Source organism: Marmota marmota, unplaced genomic scaffold (genome assembly GCF_001458135.2).
Source record: "Marmota marmota marmota unplaced genomic scaffold, marMar, whole genome shotgun sequence".
NCBI classification, from domain to species: Eukaryota; Metazoa; Chordata; class Mammalia; order Rodentia; family Sciuridae; genus Marmota; species Marmota marmota.
In genome coordinates this window covers 16,111,292-16,117,361 of record NW_026000185.1, presented here as the reverse complement: position 1 = coordinate 16,117,361, position 6,070 = coordinate 16,111,292, and the positions used below count along the sequence as shown (strand labels likewise).

The 6,070-nt window shown below is 59.8% G+C and overlaps 1 protein-coding gene across 2 annotated transcripts in view; it reads right to left on the bottom strand.

Moving 5' to 3' along the window:
• The window catches only part of Scnn1b (sodium channel epithelial 1 subunit beta), a 46,588-nt gene that overhangs the window by 38,464 nt on the left and 2,054 nt on the right, over window positions 1-6,070 (bottom strand). Inside the window, exon 2 of one of the 2 annotated variants that reach the window (XM_048789654.1) lies at window positions 5,942-6,052. The exons of the other annotated variant lie outside the window; for it this stretch is intronic. The gene's annotated coding sequence lies outside the window, so the exon portion shown is untranslated. The remainder of the gene's footprint in view (window positions 1-5,941; window positions 6,053-6,070) is intronic. 2 annotated transcript variants of the gene reach the window in all.

Below are 6,070 nucleotides of genomic sequence, written 5' to 3'. Positions count from 1 at the left end.
GGGGGCGGGGGGGCAGATCTCAGGGGTCAGGCACTCCGTGTGCTCAGGGCTAGGAGTTCCATCCCCAGTGTCCCTTGCTACCTCCCCCAAATGACAGGGCGGATCACACAAAATAAGGCCTTTGGGGCACCGGCTGGGACCAGCCCTCAGGGCGGGAGGGGTGCCCGACTCTGGGTCAGGTTTCTGCTGGGGGACCCGGCTGGACTAGCCGCAGAAGAGCGGGGCCTGGGGCAGGGCTGGTCCAGGGCTCCCCAGCTCCGCTGCCTGGAGGAGTCAGCAGGGCCATTCTGATTCCCTGGGCCTGGGGTGTGACAGGTCCCCCAAGCTTTCGCCAAGTCCCCAGTGACTCAAACGTGCGGGCGAGTTGGAGACCCCAGTTTGCAGGGGACAGCAAACTCTTTCAGTAAAAGCTCAGACCCTAGACGCGGGTTTTCCTCCCGATGCTCTTCAACCAGGTGAAACCACTCTGAGCCCTCAGGCCGCACAGCAAGAGATGGCCGACGGGACTTGGCCGTGAGCCGTGGTCTGCAGACCCCTGGGCTCGGGGGATGCACTACGGGTGCGGAGGCCCGGATGGTGGGCCGTCCCTTCCTTCCTGGTATCCCCCTGCCCCTACGCCACCTGGGAAACCTGAGTAGCCCTTGATTGTGAAAAGCTTATGTTGACAAGGCCCCCGTCGAGTGTTGACTTGGCCTGGATCCGCTCCAAAGGCTTCAGGTTGGGCCCCAAATCCTGCATCACCCTGACAGGACTGCAGGGAGCTGTCCTGTGACAGGTGACGCCGAGTCTCGCACCCCCAGCTGATGAAGTCGTTGAACCTTAGAACTAGGGACCGTTTATTATGGAAGACAGGGAGGGCTGGTATACCTCTGTGTGTATTATTACATACCCATTTCTTTTTAGATAAAAATGAGGCACAGAGAGGTCAAGTAATTTGCCCCAGGCCACACAGTGACAGTGTCAGGGCAGAATGGAACCCAAGTCTGCCTGACTCCAGGGCCTGCTCTCCTAATTACTTTGCCGTATGGCCACCCCATAAAATCTGTGTTGAGAACCGTCACTAATCCACCACCATCTCCAGTCACTGCAACACCCAGACTCAGCCTTCTCAAGGACAGCAACCAATCGGCTTGGTTTGCTTGGGCAGCCATCCTGGGCTCTTCTGGTTCTTTTTTTTTTTTAATTTTTTAAATATTTATTTATTTTTTAGATTTCGGCGGACACAACATCTTTGTTTGTATGTGGTGCTGAGGATCGAACCCGGGCCGCATGCATGCCAGGCAAGCACGCTACTGCTTGAGCCACATCCCCAGCCCCTTCTGGTTCTTGATTGGCATTTAGATGTCATTTATCCTTGCTCTACTTTGAGCTGCAGCTAGAGCTGGGCCACCTAAAGTTGTTCTGCACTCTCTCCAAGGAAGAAGGAGTCTGGCAGAGCCGCCCGGTATGGCTGCGTAGGATGCGCACTGCACCTCTCTAGGGGTGTCATGGATCATGTAGTCTGTGTGACCGACGTTCCTGGAGTTGTGCAGCACACAACCCGCTCAGCTGTTCATGGCTGCCCTTGAGGCTGGAGGGAAGACACCCAGGACCGTCTGACATCAAAAAGGAAGAAGTCATCCAAAAGGCAGTCTCCCCGTGGGAAAGGCCGCCAGGCACCGTGGGGTCTGAGCTTACGGCTTTGGGGAAGCTTTTGGGTCAGGAGCGGGCAGTAGCTGGAGCTTCCTGGGGAAGCCCCATCCAGCTCCCTGTGGCTCTCTGACCAGTCAGGCTGCAGGGCCAGGTCTGGACTCTCAGTCCTGATCCAGGAGACAGCTCCCTACTCCGCGCTCCACGCCCGGGCCCTCGAGTGGTCTCTCCAGCTGCCCGCAAACTGGCCCCGGGGGCCGTTCTCACGCTGGCGACACCTGCACCTGCTCCTCCAAACCCAGGCTGCCGGGAACTCCCAGCCGGTCGCCCCGAGCCATTTCCGTAACCGCTGCCCCCGGCCAGTGTGTTTGCCTGTGTTTGTTTTGCTTTTACGATTGGAGCCAGGCGCTGGGCCAGGCTTTCCCTGCGTTGGCTCCTGGGTCCCTTCCCACCACCCTAGCAGGCAGGATCTGTGATCACCCCATTTTACAGACTGGGTCTCTGAGGTTCAGAGAGGTTGGGCCAATTACCCAAAGTCACACAGCTAGAAAGCGGCCGAGTGGGGAGGCAGATCTGCGATCTTTCAGACCTTGGGGCCCAGATTCCTCACTATCTTCCTAGAGTCGTGTCCTCTGTCCTACGTCCCCATCTGAGGGTTGGGCCTTGGGTCTGAGAAGCCAGGTGAGTGATCATCATGTTGCCACTGGCCATGACGATGGGTGAGCGGGTGGTGACGATGGGGGTGGCAGAGATGTGGGTGATGGGGGTGACGGTGAGGAGGACAACGTGCCCAGTGTTCTCACGTGCAGGTGACACAGGCAACCCGACCAACCACCCCTCCCTCCGCCCGCTCCAGGGCCAGCACTCCCCAGGAGGGTCAGGTCAGCCGGGTTCCTGTGCCCTAGGGCAGAGCGGGTCCCTCGCACCCATCGGAGTCACCAAGAGGGAGGCGACCTCTCTGTTTCCTGCCGAATCACCGTTTCCCGTCAGACTCTGGTTTTGCTTTTGCAAGTCCTGGGCCCTGGGCACGCACTGCCCGGCTCGTGCCAGGGTCAGGCTGGCCCCGGAGCTGAGGCCCAGCCTCCCTGCGCTCTGCAGAACCCCAGGGCCATCAGGCGGAGGAGGCCAGTCCTCCAGGAAGCAGAGGCTGAGACTCTGACGTCCCCAGGCAGCCACTCGCACACGGGGCCTGGTGGCCCTCTTGGTTGGGGGAGACTAGATCTTCACCCACACAGTTGACCCCGGGTCCCACCCAGGGGATTGAAAAGCTGAAACCTTACCCTTGGCCACAGGTGAACCACAGGCTTGTCCCAGAAAGCCATGTCCCAGAGAAAGAATTTCCACCCCTCCTCCACACTCACTTCTCAGATGACACCAGGAAGCGGAGGAGGGACAGGTTGGGAGGGGAAAAAAAGTGGGCTCTGCAGTCAAACCGCCTGGCTTTGGATCCCAGCCTCACCATTGGCCAGCTCTGTGTGACCTTGGGCAAGTTACTTAACCTCTCTGAGCCCCATTCGTTATCTGCAAAATGTAGCTGATGACACTACCTGTTTCTCTGGACTGTCGCGGGGAATACACTGAAATCGTGCCGAGGGAGAGCTCAGTTTCCCTGGGTGTAAAATGGGGATAATAAATAATTACACCTACCTGAAGGAGTTTGATGAAATAGCATGGGCACCTGGCATGCAGCATATACGTAAAAAACACCTGAGGCCCTGAGTTCAATCCCCAGCATCAAATGATAATAAAAAGATCCTGCCTGTTATTGTTACTGGGGCACCCAGGGACCCCTGGGTGGAGCCTGAGGGTGCTGGGAGCAGGGGGGCGTGGCCTGGGTCTAGTCTGAGCCCCGGCACCCACCTGTCCATCATTCATTCAGCAAGTGTTCTTGGAGCGTCTCCTGGGACTTGGGGCGACCGCAGTGATCAAGACACATAACCCCTGGCCATTTTGCTGAAATTCCTGGGAAACAGAGGGGTGCCCCCCCCCCAGACACTCCCTGGACATCTGCTGAATGAATTCGTGAATTGCAAACAGAAGGTGCTCAGCATTGCAGACTGGGTGTCTCCCCTCCTCCCACCAGGCCAGATGGGGCCCTGCGCACGCCTCACCCCGCAGAGACCTCCAGTTCTGCCGTCAGCTCACAGCACAGTGAGCCACCCACTGACCCCCAGTACCAGCGGGCCACAGGGCCCCGTGAGGCTCAGCCAGGCTCCTGTTCCAAAGGCGGGTGCGTGGCCACCCATCAGCCTGCTGACCGCAGGAACATGGCTTCTCCTTGACATGTTCCAGGGACCCTGCTTGCCCTGAATTCTGCAGTAAAGGTGTTCCCGGGCAGGTGGCTCCTCCATGGCCAGCCCCCCCGTCCTCTCTGGACTTGGGCAGTGACCAGGGTGGGGCTCCCGGGCCAGGATCTAAGCCTCCTAAGACTGGCCCTCCCGGCCTCTGCTATGGTCCTCCACAGGTGGGGTGGGGGACATCAGAGGTGGCTGGACCCCTGCTCTGGCCTCTGTCTTCTCTCACAGGGCAGGGATGGCCTTGTGGGCAGCTAAAAAGAGCCCCCGGATGTGACAGTGGGTGGACTCTGCCCATTGGGCTTGGACTAGCAGAGTTTGAGGCCTGAGTCGGTCCCAGACTTTGGGCTCTGCGGGGACTGCAGCCACAGATTGCAGCCAGAGGGGCCGGAGTGTCTGTCCTCGGCCACAGGCAGACAGAATAGAGATGTGTGTGTGTGTGTGCGCGAATCGGTGTGCATGTTACACATGGGTGTGTGCGTGTGCATGCGTACATGAGCCTGTGTGTGTGCGATGGAAAAGAAGAAGCAGCACCTCCCAAACTCAGATCCTGTACAATCAGTTTAGGACAAGCGACAGGAAATTGAACTTAACTTAATCTCCGATGGCAATTCATAGAAGAGTCTAAAATAAAAGCCCCTCCCAAATTTGGGGACCCAGACGTCCCTCAGTGGCCTACCCAGGCAGCAGTTTAAATCAACCAGCTGGTTTAAACGCAGCAGTGTGGATGGCTCTGTATAGATAGCTGGTGAGGGGTCAGTTGCAGAATGACCAGATGGGTTATGATATTTCTGTTGCCCACCTGCCCACCACGCTCACCACGATCAAAGGATTTCACATATCCCCCCAGGCAAACATATGGACTGTACAGGTGTTGGGAAACGTCTAGAAGGAATGCCCCACATTATGAAGACGGTAGGTCCCTTTGGGCAGCGGGGAGGGCAGGGGATGGGAGGTTGTATGGGAACAGGAAGGAATCGCAGTTCAGCATAGCACTTGGGTAGGTAGGTAGTTGGGCCCTCCGAGGTTCACAGGGCTACAGGGTTGCTCAGACAGGTCCTCTGGGGACTCTCTGGGAGCCACTGACAGGGACAGATACCCTGGGGGAGGTGGCGAGCTGTCGTTTCTTGTGGGTGCAAAAAGCCCCGGCGCTGGCTCCCTAAACCGTGCGCCTGTTTCTCCCTGGGCGCTCTGCGCTCCATGCGGCGCGCAGGGCACGTTGCCACCACCCACTTTGTGACAGCGCATCTAAGCCATATGACATTATCCAGACATAAACGCAGCCCTCGGAGTCCTCGAGAGTATAGATTGCACCGGGTCCAGACCCCAGCACCTCCCCAGAGTGGACCTTCAGAGAATTAATCCAAGTCCCCCCAGAGCTGGGCTGACAAGGTGCCACGAGGAAGGTATCTGACTGTCTGGGTTCCAATCCGCGCTCAGCAACTCGTCCCGGACGGCGGACGCTTCTCCCCTCTCCGACCCTCAGTCCCCCCTCTGTAACCTGGGGACACCTTGCAGGGATGCTGCGGGCGCTCTGCCTCGCCGCGCCTGGCACGAACTGCGCGCTCTCGGGTTTCACTGTTGTCATCTCCCACGACAGTTCACCACGCCCATTCGGTAAGGGACCCTGCCACCCTCCCTGCCGCCGTCCCAGACGCTCGGGCGACCCTGGCCCGAGCCAGCCTGGCCGCCCCCTCCCCCGTCACTAGCCATAGGTCCCCCTTCTTGGTCTTTATGCACTTCCTGGGATCATTCCCCTCTGCTCAGGGGGCACGCTAGGGGCGACCTCCCCCTCCGTCCTCTCCGCCACCTGCCATCAGCCGGTTCAGCCCCGGGACGGGTCCCCGCGGTGGCTGAGCGCGGCGCCGCAGACAGGCACTCAGGCGCCCTCCCGTGAGAAACTGAGGCTGGACAGCGGGGCGCGCGGCCGAGTTCCGGCGCTGGAAGGCGCGGCGCGGAGGGGCGCGGGGCAGCAGGCACTGGCCCAGGTGCCGCCCCCCCGGGGGTCGTTGTCGTACCCTGGTTCCGGCGGCGGACTCGGATGCACGCGTGCTGGCAGCAACTGCGGCGGGCGGCGGGCGGCCGAGTGGCGGTGGCGGTGGCGCTGGGCACACCGCGACAGAGCGCGGGCCAGGACGGAGGCGGGC